We start from the raw sequence: 15,184 nt of genomic DNA, 5'->3' as shown, positions 1-15,184 counted from the left end.
TTAGCAGGGGCACGTGTGCCCCTGCTAAACCGCCGCTATAGCGCCGCTAAACGGGGGTCCCTTCACCCAGGGTCGGACTGGGACACCAAGGGCCCACCAAGGAAGTTTCAGCCTGGGGCCCACCCCCCTCTCCTCCTCCTCCCTTCCCCCCCCCCCCATTTTGGGCTCACATACACATGTACTCTAGAAATTTTGCATGACTTTATGGTAGAGAATAGATTGTGAGCAATTCTGAGGACAGTCTCCAATAGGGATATGTCTAAATGCGGCGCGCACAGCGCGCCGCAGCGACACTAAATGGGCGTCACCACGCACTGGAACATCGGCGTGGTCATGATGAGTCATGGGCAGACTTAAAAAAAAAATACAAAACACAAAATAAGTAGCGGCGTTATTCACAGAGATTAGGTCTGACCAGATACATTTTAGATAAAATATTCAAGTAGTTACATGCCTCATGATAATTCATCAAGTAGTCAAATGGCAGCAGATACCCCCACAAAATGCAATCAGGTTGACGGCAGATACCCCCACACAATGCAATCAGGTTGGTGGCAGATACCCCCACAAAATGCAATCAGGTTAACGGCAGATACCCCCACAAAATGCAATCAGGTTGACGGCAGATACCTCCACACAATGCAATCAGGTTGACGGCAGATACCCCCACAAAATGCAATCAGGTTGATGGCAGATACCTCCACACAATGCAATCAGGTTGACGGCAGATACCCCCACAAAATGCAATCAGGTTGACGGCAGATACCCCCACAAAATGCAATCAGGTTGACGGCAGATACCCCCACAAAATGCAATCAGTTTGGCTGCAGATACCCCCACACAATGCAATCAGGTTGGCTGCAGATACCTCCACACAATGCAATCAGGTTGGTGGCAGATACCCCCACACAATGCAATCAGGTTGGTGGCAGATACCCCCACAAAATGCAATCAGGTTGGCTGCAGATACCTCCACACAATGCAATCAGGTTGGCTGCAGATACCCCCACAAAATGCAATCAGGTTGGCTGCAGATACCCCCACAAAATGCAATCAGGTTGGCTGCAGATACCAGGGCTGTGGAGTCGGTACAAAAATCTTCCGACTCTAACTCCGACTCCTCAGTTTCTGAAACCACGACTCCAACTCCGACTCCGGGTACCCAAAATTGCTCAGACTCCGACTCCTTAGTCTGATACTTAACAGGGCTGTGGACTTTGTACAAAAATCATGCGACTCCGACTCCCGACTCCGACTCCTCAGTTTCTGAAACCACGACTCTGACTCCGACTCCGGGTGCCGAAAATTGCCTCGACTCCGACTCCTCGACTCCGACTCCAACTCCACAGCCCTGGCAGATACCCCCACACAATGCAATCAGGTTGGCTGCAGATACCCCCACACAATGCAATCAGGTTGGCTGCAGATACCCCCACACAATGCAATCAGGTTGGCTGCAGATACCCCCACACAATGCAATCAGGTTGGTGGCAGAGATACCCCCACACAATGCAATCAGGTTGGCTGCAGATACCCCCACACAATGCAATCAGGTTGGTGGCAGAGATACCCCCACACAATGCAATCAGGTTGGCTGCAGATACCCCCACACAATGCAATCAGGTTGGTGGCAGAGATACCCCCACACAATGCAATCAGGTTGGCGGCAGATACCCCCACACAATGCAATCAGGTTGGTGGCAGAGATACCCCCACACAATGCAATCAGGTTGGCGGCAGATACCCCCACACAATGCAATCAGGTTGGTGGCAGAGATACCCCCACACAATGCAATCAGGTTGGTGGCAGAGATACCCCCACACAATGCAATCAGGTTGGTGGCAGAGATACCCCCACACAATGCAAGTCCCCCCCCAGCTTGGAAGGGGGGGCAGAGGGCACAGATCAGCGGCGAAGCCTCCCCCCCTCCCTCACCTAGGGCCCCCCCCCTCCGCGCACCCCCCTCCTCCTGGGGGCCCCAGAGCTAAGAGGGAGGGGGGCACAGCTTGGAAGGGGGGGAATTGGGTACAGAGCGGCGGGGAGGGGGGGAAGCGCCCCCCCCCCTCCCTCACCTAGGGCCCCCCCTTCCGCGCACCCCCCTCCTCGAGAAGTGCAGCCAGCAGCGAGCGGAGAATAGCTTACCAGCTTCAGATGATGCTATTTCCGCTCCGCATGCCACTGCTGCCCTGCTGGTCTCTGTCTCCTGTAGTGACGCTGTCCAATCACGCTCTCGCAGGAAGTACTGCGAGAGCGTGATTGGACAGCGTCACACACTACAGTCAGAGACCAGCAGGGCAGCGGCATGCGGACTCGGAGCGGAGCAGAGATAGCATCATCTCTGTAGCTATTCTCCGCTCGCTGCTGGCTGCACTTCTGGAGGAGGGGGGTGCGCGGAAGGGGGGGGGCCCTAGGTGAGGGAGGGGGGGACGCTTCCCCCCCTCCCCGCTGCTCTGTGCCCAATTCCCCCCCTTCCAAGCTGTGCCCCCCTCCCTCTTAGCTCTGGGGCCCCCAGGAGAAGGGGCAGTCGGGGCCCACCGATGGGACCATCGGTGGTTCGGCGGCTCTGTCCGAGCCTGCCTTCACCCCCAAACCCCCTACTGCGACACTTGGTTGCAGACTTGGACGCTCCTGGAGGCAGGGCTAACAGCTGCAGCCCTGCCTCCAGTCGCGTCTATCAGCGGCGCATCGCCGCCTCTCCCCCGCCCCTCTCAGTGAAGGAAGACTGAGAGGGGCGGGGGAGAGGCGGAGATACGCGCTGACAGACGCGCGTGGGGCAGGGCTGCGGCGGTTAGCCCTGCCCCAACCAGGAAGCGCTCCCCCGCTGAAACGAGGGGATTTGGGGGTGAAGGGACCCCCGTTAAGCCGCGGGATAGCGGCGGTTTAGCAGGGGCACACGCGCCCCTGCTATCTATGAGGTCTGAAGCGAGATTTATTCTCGCTTCAGACTCTATTTAAGCAGATACAGAACTCCTTGGTCCCCACCCGTTGTTCTTGTCTGACAGGTCTATCTGCATCTGTTGGATTCAAGAACTCCACAAAACTAAATCCAGGTGAATTCCTTGCACTCCAGATATGTCATACAGGTCTAAGACAGTGAAAAGGCTGCTTCAGCTCCCATCTGGTGGCTTCCCAAGTTCATTCTCAATATATACTTTTGAATTTTCCTTGTGATAATGATAATGTTGGATACAATCAGACATGGTGTTGGTTATAACATAATTTGATAGACAGATACAATAAACCCCCTGCCCACCTCTCCTGCTACAGTTCTCAAGAATGGAAATGATATGGTTGCCAAAAAGATGAGGGAATAGGGCAGCTCTCTTCTGACTGATGACCTGTGAGCTTGCTGCTATCAGGTGCCCAGTCAACATACAGCTAAAACCTGATTTCCTTACTACGTTGCAGAAGTGGCACGATTCCTCTGGCCCTCCTTCAATTCATGCTTTCTCCTACATTTTCACATAGGAGATAACTTTTCATCTTCTTTTTCAAATAAACTTGCAGCACTCTGCATTTTAAAAAGTACCAAAAAATAGGTGAGTGCTTTTTTGCTTGCTGGTGCCTTAAAAAGCATAGGGCCTGGTCCAATTTATTTTTTTCTCCAAAGTTTTCTACTAGGAGATCATTTTTCATCTTTTGTTTAAAATAACACTATTCAATTGAAAAAGTACCAAAAAAGTAGGTGAAAAAGCATGGTCAAAATTATTCGGAGTATTTTCTTGCTTTCAGGTGGTTTAAAAGCCTTATTATTATGTGAAAATATCACCTAGGAGAAGACAGGTGACAACGTGAATTGGATTGGCCTGATTGTATTTATAATTTGTTAAAATATTGCCTAGGGAGAAAAAAGTTAATTGGATAGGGGCCAATGTGTGTGCCTGGACTCTGCAGAAGATGCTGCCCTGGATGTATTACATACACATTGTCCAGTAGGCAGGCAATTATTGAGGCACAGTGGCATTGGCTTAGGGCACTAGCCCCAAATCTTTTGCCACAATGATGCTACTGCTGTGAACCTACATTTATTATTATAATGAAATCATTCTTCAGTCACATCTGTAAGCCTATGTAATTTTTCCAGATTACCACTAGGTGGTGTTAATTGTGCACACTATGGTGATTTTTTTTTTCTCAGCTTGCTCTGTAAAAAAAATTGTACACAGTAGATTTCCTTGCAAGAGAAATAAAGAGGAATGGGGGAAGTTATAAATTGGATTTCTTAAAGGCAAAAATACACTTTGGCTATCTGCGGCTCTCTGCCCCTCCCCCCAGTGGGCTTCTAAGCGGTGATAGTACTTTGGGGGGTTCAATGTTTCCCCCATTTCTTTAGGGCATGGGAGGCCTACACGCGGCACCACTGTTAAGGCCCGGTTCACATTAGCGGTTGTTTGCCAAACGGACCGGATGACCTGACCGGATCCGGATCGGAACCGTACGGTTCTGATCCGGATCCGATCCGGATCCGGTCAGGTTGCATAAGGTGTCCATCAGGATGCGATCCGGATCCGTTTGGCAAAAGTAACGTTAAAAACAAAAAAAATGTTGGGGTCTGGGAGGTCAGCAGAAGGGGGACCTGTGGAATCAGGCCCTCTGCTGTTTAGCACTCACCTCCACCTCCGACATGCTGCCAACATCTCCGGATCCGGATCCAGCTGTGCTGCTCCACTCCAAAGTGCTTGCCCATGTGTCCCCATCCAATATCGCCGCAACAATCCCCATAGGAAGTGGGGTAGAACATCCGGATTTCTCAGCCAGTGTGTTGTGCGCTCTCCGGTTCCCATTGGTTTGTATTGGCCGGATGGTGCAGTCCGGCTCCGCCCCGGATACGGCTGCCGGAGGAGCCGGATGAAAAAATAGCGCATGTTGGAACGGAGGCCGGAGTCCGGATCCGGCCCGGATCCAGTCCGGCTCCGGTTCGGCAGAACGGACGCATGTGAACGGACGCATAGGCTTTCATTGCTATGCCGTGCGTCCGTTCCGTCCGTTCTGCAAGCGGTGCGGCTCCGGCACGGCGATTCCGGAGGGCCACCGCAAGTGTGAACCGGGCCTTAGATGCAAGAATTTGGTGGGGCCAACTCCTTCAGGGCAATGCAGTAAGTTAGTTTAGACCCTGTGCATTCTGGCAAGCTGGTGCAATATGCATTTTCTGTGCCATTTTAATTAGTCAATAGACAATCGGTTGCCAGTATATAAGTCAGGTGATACCTGGTCTGAGCACACACACCTGTTTTCTTTTGTATGCAGAAAAATACATTTTTACATTTAAACTCAGGAAATGTGCTGCACCAATCAAATCACTACAACAATTCTATAAAATCTTAAAAAACATAAAGTGCAACAACTAGTGCTGGATACAATGGCATGACATACAGGTGCATAAGGTGCAAACTAATGTGTAAGGAGATACTACCCCGGGCACAGGGTACTGAGTTCTGAGGTCTGCAGAGCAGTTTGTCATTTTAAATTTCTTTTTTGCAGCTTCTAGGATGCGGTTGACAGGTGAGTGGTTAGGGAGGGGACCGTGTGGGAGATGTGCCTACACGGGGCGCCCCTGTAAACGATGCAATTCACGATTGCATCCAACCGAAGCCTCCCACCTGAATGCTAATTTATGTAATTCCTGCTAGATTTGGTACAGCAGGCAAAGGGTGTATGACAGTACACCTGATTGGCTGACTGGCGTCTGCTGGCCAGATAGAGGCAGGACATTGCTCTAGCTGGAAGTTAGCAATTGTGTTTGTTGCAGTTGACATTCAGTTTAGAGGTGGTGGGGTGAGTTCCCTGGAGGTGAGAGGTCCAGGGCTTGCTCACACTTCCCTCTGGGTATCGCATGGTGGTTTGGGGGCCCCAGCTAGTGAGAGAGACCTGGGGCCCCCCGGCTGTCGTGCGGACCGGTGTTTGTGGTCTGCAGAGCAGGGGAGGAACAGGGGAGTAAGAAACCCCTATGACAGGCTCCACATGTGCCGTCGGCAGTGCATCTCGATTCCTCAAGCGCTAGATACCTTTTGTGGCTGTATGGATGAAATCCAGCTCTCGAGGAAGCAGGACACTCTGCCCTGGGAAATGACTGTATCTATTGCACCTCAAGTTCACTTTTTTAAAAAAAATATTTTTCTTTTATTAATTTTTGAAAAACAATATGACAGGAAATTAAGTACATTTTCATTCAAGAAATAAGTTCATAAATACTGATAATGAATGCATTCTGTACTAGTGACTGCTCTACATAGGCTATACATAGCAGGTATGAGGTGCAATCCAATGCAATACAGCATCATTCTGAGTCCTTGTCATTCAAAGAAATGGGGGGACATGGGAAGGGAAAGGGTTACGTGAAGGGACAACGGATCAAGAATCATCTGGTGCCCATGCCGGCATCTAGAGCTGTTCAGAAGAGCAACATATTTAGGAGTGTCCTTAAATTCAAACCAACCCATACATAATGTTAGATATTTCTCTCTGTCCTGTAAAGTTATGGCCAGCTTCTCCGTAGTGTTGGGCGAACAGTGTTCGCCACTGTTCGGGTTCTGCAGAACATCACCCTGTTCGGGTGATGTTCGAGTTCGGCCGAACACCTGACGGTGCTCGGCCAAACCGTTCGGCCATATGGCCGAACTAAGAGCGCATGGCCGAACGTTCCCCGAACGTTCGGCTAGCGCTGTGATTGGCCGAACGGGTCACGTGGTTCGGACCCGAACGCGCTCTGATTGGCCGAACTGTCACGTGGTTCGGGTAAATAAATACCCGAACCACGTCATATCTCCGCCATTTGTCTGTGGGTTTAGCTTTGGGTAGGCAGGCAGGGTAGTTCGCGCTCCAGCCACGCTAGCCAGGGTCCCCCCCAGTCATTGTGTGTCGCTGCTGGGAATAGTAGTACACCGCTCGCTCAGCATTCTGTTTACTGCCACTCTGTGTACCTCGCTCAGCCACACTATATAGCATTCTGTTTACTGCCACTCTGTGTCTGCTGGGAATAGTAGTACACCGCTTGCACAGCCACACTATATAGCATTCTGTTTACTGCCACTCTGTGTACCTCGCTCAGCCACACTATATAGCATTCTGTTTACTGCCACTCTGTGTCTGCTGGGAATAGTGGTACACCGCTCGCTCAGCCACACTATATAGCATTCTGTTCACTGTTCTGTGTCTGCTTGGAATAGTGGTACACCGCTCGTTCAGCCACACTATATAGCATTCTGTGTACTGTTCTGTGTCTGCTGGGAACAGTAGTACACCGCTCGTTCAGCCACACTATATAGCATTCTGTGTACTGTTCTGTGTCTGCTGGGAACAGTAGTACACCGCTCGCTCAGCCACACTATATAGCATTCTGTTCACTGTTCTGTGTCTGCTGGGAATAGTGGTACACCGCTCGCTCAGCCACACTATATAGCATTCTGTTCACTGTTCTGTGTCTGCTGGGAATAGTGGTACACCGCTCGCTCAGCCACACTATATAGCATTCTGTTTACTGTTCTGTGTCTGCTGGGAATAGTGGTACACCGCTCGCTCATCCACACTATATAGCATTCTGTTCACTGTTCTGTGTCTGCTGGGAATAGTGGTACACCGCTCGCTCAGCCACACTATATAGCATTCTGTTCACTGTTCTGTGTCTGCTGGGAATAGTGGTACACCGCTCGCTCAGCCACACTATATAGCATTCTGTTCACTGTTCTGTGTCTGCTGGGAATAGTGGTACACCGCTCGCTCAGCCACACTATATAGCATTCTGTTCACTGTTCTGTGTCTGCTGGGAATAGTGGTACACCGCTCGCTCAGCCACACTATATAGCATTCTGTTCACTGTTCTGTGTCTGCTGGGAATAGTGGTACACCGCTCGCTCAGCCACACTATATAGCATTCTGTTTACTGTTCTGTGTCTGCTGGGAATAGTGGTACACCGCTCGCTCATCCACACTATATAGCATTCTGTTCACTGTTCTGTGTCTGCTGGGAATAGTGGTACACCGCTCGCTCAGCCACACTATATAGCATTCTGTTCACTGTTCTGTGTCTGCTGGGAATAGTGGTACACCGCTCGCTCAGCCACACTATATAGCATTCTGTTCACTGTTCTGTGTCTGCTGGGAACAGTAGTACACCGCTCGTTCAGCCACACTATATAGCATTCTGTGTACTGTTCTGTGTCTGCTGGGAACAGTAGTACACCGCTCGTTCAGCCACACTATATAGCATTCTGTGTACTGTTCTGTGTCTGCTGGGAACAGTAGTACACCGCTCGTTCAGCCACACTATATAGCATTCTGTTCACTGTTCTGTGTCTGCTGGGAATAGTGGTACACCGCTCGCTCAGCCACACTATATAGCATTCTGTTCACTGTTCTGTGTCTGCTGGGAACAGTAGTACACCGCTCGTTCAGCCACACTATATAGCATTCTGTGTACTGTTCTGTGTCTGCTGGGAACAGTAGTACACCGCTCGTTCAGCCACACTATATAGCATTCTGTTCACTGTTCTGTGTCTGCTGGGAATAGTGGTACACCGCTCGCTCAGCCACACTATATAGCATTCTGTGTACTGTTCTGTGTCTGCTGGGAACAGTAGTACACCGCTCGTTCAGCCACACTATATAGCATTCTGTTCACTGTTCTGTGTCTGCTGGGAATAGTGGTACACCGCTCGCTCAGCCACACTATATAGCATTCTGTTCACTGTTCTGTGTCTGCTGGGAATAGTGGTACACCGCTCACCCGTCACTGTATAGCATTGTGCTCTGTGTCGCTGCTGGGAATAGTGGTACTGTATAGCATTTCTGTACTGCCACTGTACTGCTGCCAGTCAGCGTGTACTGTAAGGATAAGTGAAATGAGGAAGAAATCCGGTGAAAGAGGGAGGGGCAAGGGAAGAGGTGTTTCCCCTGACGGTTCACGTACAGGCCACAGGGGAGCACCCAAGAAAACCCACTCAATACCACCCATGTTGTCCAGGACAACAACCCTCACAAATCCAAAAGAACAGGACCAGATAATTACTTGGATGACCTCTCAAGCGTCCAGCAGTGGGTTAAGCAGCACCAGCACATCACGCACGAGGTCCGAGTCCTCAGCCAGTTACAAGGAGCCAGTGGGCACAAAGCTGACACAACCGGCAGCGACACCACGCACACAACTGCCAGATAACCAGTCCGATGAATTACCTCAGGACACAATGGGGTATTCGCAGGAGCTATTCCCAGCCCAACAAACTTCCACCTTTCAAAGGTCAATGGAGGAACAGCCAGAAATGTTGTGCCTGGATTCACAACCGTTAACTGTGGGAAATGTACCGCGCACTGAAATACGAGGCGAGTCCGAAGAGGACTCGGAAACCCAAATCCCAGAGCAATTTGGGCAGGAGGGGTTGCAATTGCAGGAGGTCGGCCGACAAGATCTGGAAGACGACGTTGGAGTGTGCTGCGCAGAGGTTGTTGTGGGGAGCTCTACTCCACGGCGGTGGCCCACAATGACATATGACGAGTTTGAGGAGATGGAAGAGGAGGGTATGGACAATGTGGACAGAGACCCAGATTTTGTTTGTGAACGAGAACATCGCCGTCGTAGCAGCAGCACAGATGAGTCTGTTGAAGAACACACTGCTGCACGAGTTCGCCTTGTGCCACAAGGTAGGCGGCGCGCAATTTCAGGCACCACAAGCGTGGAAGTTCAAGTGAGAGGCAAAAGAGGAGCAAACAGAAATCGCCAGCAAGGAGGCAGGTGCTCCAAAGTCTGGGCTTTCTTTGAAGACTGCACTGAGGATGTTACCATGGCGATTTGCAAGGTGTGCAAGACCCGCCTGAGCAGGGGGAAAAATATTAACAACCTCTCCACCACCAGCATGAGCCGTCACATGCTATCCAAACATCCCACTCTTTGGGCAAACGCGTCAGGACAGGGTACCAGAAACAACACTGCCTCCCTTGGGTTCACCAGACCCGCCTCAGCAGCAGCAGTAGCCCAGCCATTGCGTGGTTCACAACATTCACAAACATCAGACGACGCTGACACTGTCACTTTCCGGAGTAGTGCTCTTGAGGTCTCCCAGTGTTCATCAAACACAACAACCAACAGCCCTTCCGTGTGCAGCGCTACGGTTCAGTTGTCTGTGTCGGAGATGTTTGAGCGCAAGAGGAAATTGCCAGCAAATGACCCCCGGGCCGTGGCAGTAACAGCCAGCATAGCCAAGCTTCTGGCCTGCGAAATGCTGCCATATCGATTGGTGGAGACAAACAGCTTCAAGGGCATGATGTCAGTGGCCATCCCACGTTACGTGGTTCCCAGCCGCTACCACTTTGCACGCTCTGCAGTGCCTGAGTTGCATGAGCACGTGGTCAGCAAAATAACCCGAAGCTTGAAGAATGCCGTTGCCTGCAAGGTTCACCTCACCACTGACACCTGGACGAGTGCGTTCGGCCAGGGTAGATACATCTCCCTTACCGCGCACTGGGTGAACCTTGTGGAGCCTGGCAGCGATTCCTCACCTGCTACGGCACGGGTGTTGCCCACGCCACAAACAGCTGCACCGCCGTCCCTCCCACTGGATAACAGCAGCACCTACCTCTCTGACTCCTTCTCCTCCAACGCATCTCAAAGCTGTACCTCATCCGGAAACGCTAACCCAGCAGCAGTAGGATCGTGGAAGCAGTGCAGCACAGCTGTTGGCATGCGTCAGCAAGCGTTGCTGAAGCTAATCTGCCTTGGGGATAAGCAGCACACAGGGGAGGAAATTTGGAGGGGAATAAAGGAACAGACGGATTTGTGGCTGGCACCGCTGGACCTGAAACCGGGCATGGTTGTGTGTGATAATGGGAGTAATCTCATTCGCGCTTTAAGGTTGGCTAAGCTGACACACATCCCTTGCCTGGCGCACGTGATGAACCTAGTAGTTCAGCGGTTCCTGAGGACATACCCAGGCGTGCCCGATCTGCTGTTGAAGGTGCGTCGAGTGTCCAAACATTGTAGAAATTCCAGTACTGCTTCGGGGGCACTCGCCAAGATGCAGGAGCGCTTCAATCTCCCCCACCATCGCTTGCTGTGTGATGTCCCTACGCGCTGGAATTCTACGCTGCACATGCTAGCCCGCTTTTGCGAGCAGAAGAGTGCAGTGGTCCAGTACATGACGGCGCAGTACCGAGGCGCATCCGGCCAGCTGCCAAGCTTCTGTGGATCCGATTGGGCCAACATGTTGGACCTCTGCCAAGTCCTCCAAAATTTTGAGCAATCCACGTTGCTTGTGAGCAGTGACAACTCTTCAGTCAGCATTACCATACCACTGCTGTGTTTACTGAAGAGGTCGATGTTAAAAATCAAGGAAACAGCTGTCATGATGCAACTGGGGGAATCTGAAGGAGAAAACGATCAGCGTGATGGTACCAACATCAGGCCATCCGCCTCAGGGAACGCTGGCCCCAGCAGCTATGACGAAGAAGAGGAGGAGGAACAGCTGGAGTTGGAGCAGGAATTTCATGCCACCACTGACGAGGGCCAGAGCGGTGCACGTTGGACTTCCACAATTCAACGCGAATGGTCAGCAGAAGCAGACCAGGAGGAAGGTGACGACTATGATGCATCACAACAACTATCACAACGCTCACAAGAGGATGATGAGGATTCTGGTAGGACTCTGGCACACATGGCTCAATTCATGCTAGACTGCATTGAACGTGACCCACGCATTGTGCGCATTCTGGACAACACCAATTACTGGGTTTATACCCTTCTGGATCCACGGTACAAACACAATGTTCCAAAACTGCTTGAAGAAAGAGTCAGACAGGTCAAAATGGAAGAATACCAGCAGGCCCTTGTGGAGACTTTAGAGAGGAGATTGACATCCTCCCCCTCCTCTAGCCAGTTGTACGCAGACAGACTGACTTCCGCAAACCCAGGACGACCAGGAGGGCAGCAAACAACGCAAGCCGCAGCTAGTACCCAAAAGGGAATGGTATCGGCAGTGTCCTTGGAGTGGGAAAATTTTCTGACACCCATGCAGCCGCAGCCCACTGAACAGCAAGCGTGCAGATCCACCTCCAACACCGATCGCCTGGAGAAGATGGTCAAGGACTACATGTCAGATGGCGTAGCTGTGTCGAACCATCCATCTGCACCCTTCAACTATTGGGTATCGAAGCTAGACACCTGGCACGAACTGGCAATGTACGCAATAGAGGTGCTGGCTTGCCCGGCAGCCAGCGTTATGTCGGAACGCTGTTTCAGTGCTGCCGGAGGCATCGTCACAGATCGGCGTATCCGCCTCTCTACAGACAATGCAGACCGTCTGACTCAAATTAAAATGAATCAATCCTGGATTGGAAATGACTACGCAACACTCCAGGACCCCAACCAAGTAACATGACCAATGAACATCTGGGATGGTGTTGCGTTTCCGGGCCCTGTTTATTGAACCTCTCATCTGTATTACATTTATGACTGCATGGCGGCAAAAAGCATTGCTGCTATATCCGCACGCTTTTTGTCCACATGCAAGGCCTGGGTTGTTGTGTCTCACAAAGCGTGGCCTTCTCCTCCTGCGCCTGCTCCTGTTCCATCACGTCTGCTGCTGCTGGGTTAGCGTTGCCGCGTGGTCCCTGTTTATTGAACCACTTATCTTTATTACATTTATGACTGCATGGCGGTACAAAGCATGCTATCCGCACGCTTCTTGCCCTCATGCAAGGCCTGGGTTGTTGTGTCTCACAAAGCGTGGCCTTCTCCTCCTGCGCCTCCTCCTGTTCCATCACGTCTGCTGCTGCTGGGTTAGCGTTGCCGCGTGGTCCCTGTTTATTGAACCACTTATCTTTATTACATTTATGACTGCATGGCCGTACAAAGCCTGCTATCCGCACGCTTCTTGCCCTCATGCAAGGCCTGGGTTGTTGTGTCTCACAAAGCGTGGCCTTCTCCTCCTGCGCCTGCTCCTGTTCCATCACGTCTGCTGCTGCTGGGTTAGCGTTGCCGCGTGGTCCCTGTTTATTGAACCACTTATCTTTATTACATTTATGACTGCATGGCGGTACAAAGCCTGCTATCCGCACGCTTCTTGCCCTCATGCAAGGCCGGGGTTGTTGTGTCTCACAAAGCGTGGCCTTCTTCTCCTCCTGCGCCACCCTCCTCCTGTTCCATCACGTGTGCTGCTGCTGGGTTAGCGTTACCGGTCCCTTTTCCTGGAACCTCTTATATGTATTACATTTATGACTGCATGCCGACAAAAAACATGTTACCTGTGCAAAGAAAACAGACATTTCCCGCATTTAAAAGACAGTTTTCCCTTTGAAACTTTAAAATCGATTTTCTCAAAAACTATAAGCTCTTTTTGCTAATTTTTTTTTCCTCTTGTACCCACTCCCAAGGTGCACATACCCTGCAAATTTGGGGTATGTAGCATGTAAGGAGGCTTTACAAACCACAAAAGTTCGGGTCCCCATTGACTTCCATTATGTTCGGAGTTCGGGTCGAACACCCGAACATCGCGGCCATGTTCGGCCTGTTCGGCCCGAACCCGAACATCTAGATGTTCGCCCAACACTACTTCTCCGTCTCAACACAATATCATCTTCAGCCATTAGTTCTGAAATTAATAGTGGGGTTTGTGACTTTCACCTTCTGGTGATGGCACTCTTTGCTGCATTCAGGGAGTATCTGGCAAGGGATGTCTTATATTTTATATGCACAGTCATACAGCAGGCAGAAAGATGGTTATTTGGAATGGATATTTGGAGTTTCTCTGGAAAGGAGGAGAGAAGCGGGCACTGCTGTATAAAAGTCCCTTTATTGTGGTCGGGTTATACAGTGGTTAGCAGTGGGGGGAAAGGATGTGCCTGACAGCTGTTTCGCAGGTGTATAACCTGCTTCTTCAGAGGCTCTGAAGAAGCAGGTTATACACCTGCGAAACAGTTGTCAGGCACATCCTTTCCCCCCACTGCTAACCACTGTATAACCCGACCACAATAAAGGGACTTTTATACAGCAGTTCCCACTTCTCTCGTCCTTTCCAGAAACGTTGATGCTGCATGGGAAGTACGCTGTAGGTAAGCCCACCAGTGGCATTCCATCCCTGCCGCACACTGCTGGTGCCAGTTTGTTTCTATCTCTTTACACTGCAATTAAGGATATTTGGAATTTGTCTTGCAGTCATACATTTTAAGACCTGTATTGCTTGAATCCAGAATGTTTTAGGGCTACATTCCCAGAAAATGTGGATTAGGTTTCCAGTTGAAGTACCACATCTCCAACAGACCCGGGATGTGAGCAGGACCATGTGGTGAAGTTTCTTGGGAGTGTATTACAACCACATATTTTGTTTTGCTGCTCCTCTGAGAATGACCCATTCAGATCCATTGTCTAGTTAGCAAACAATGTGTGTGTGATATCTGCATTGATCAATAGGGCATAAACATTATATAAATGATTTTTTAATTAAACGTTTAGTAGGAGAGATTATTATCTGAAAAGACCAACACTGAAACCTTTTGGTAGTAGCTGTCTTTCTTTGCTGAGTGGTGATGTGTAGCCTGCTCCCCATAGATACATATGCCCTTTTTAGGTCTAAACTACCAGTGCATGTAGCATGAATGGGGGCAAACATCTGCTGAATTTCACTGGTGGAGAATTGTGAACTATTTTGGCTAACATGCTTAACCACTTTCCGCCCGCGTCACGCCAATGGGCGTGGCCACGGCGGCAGCCCCAGGACCGCCTAACACCAATTGGCGTAAAGTCCTGGGGCTCTGTTTTGCAGGAGATCGCGCGCACGCTGCGTGCGCATCTCCTGCTTGGGGGCGTAGCTCCGCCCCCCAATCAGTCTCCGAGCAGCTATCGCCGCTCGGGAGACTGTTAGACGGCGTGATCACCGTCTATTTGTATGGTGCAGCGCTGCGATCAGTGTGACACGGCTGTCCTCCTGGGGGACAAGAGAGCGATCGGCTCTCATAGGGTGAAGCCTATGAGAGCTGATCGCCATGATTGGCTGGCTGGGGGGAGGGAGGGAACGGGTTTAAAGGAACAGGGTTTTTTTTTTTAAAGACACAAACAAATATTGATAAAAAAAAATAAACATGGGGGGAGCGATCAGACCCCACCAACAAAGAGCTCTGTTGGTGGGGAGAAAAGGGGGGGGGGAAATCATTTGTGTGCTATTTTGTGCGGATCTGCAGCTTGGCCTTAAAGCTGCAGTGGCA

At 50.8% G+C, this 15,184-nt stretch overlaps 1 protein-coding gene across 3 annotated transcripts in view; it reads right to left on the bottom strand.

Annotated features, from left to right (window-relative positions):
• The window catches only part of LOC137521936 (immunoglobulin mu heavy chain-like), a 956,922-nt gene that overhangs the window by 567,172 nt on the left and 374,566 nt on the right, over positions 1 to 15,184 (bottom strand). The window lies entirely within an intron of this gene.

This window comes from Hyperolius riggenbachi, chromosome 1, assembly GCF_040937935.1.
Source record: "Hyperolius riggenbachi isolate aHypRig1 chromosome 1, aHypRig1.pri, whole genome shotgun sequence".
Lineage (NCBI taxonomy): Eukaryota > Metazoa > Chordata > Amphibia > Anura > Hyperoliidae > Hyperolius > Hyperolius riggenbachi.
The sequence above is the reverse complement of the archived record's forward strand: the minus strand, read 5'-3'. Positions and strand labels throughout refer to the sequence as shown.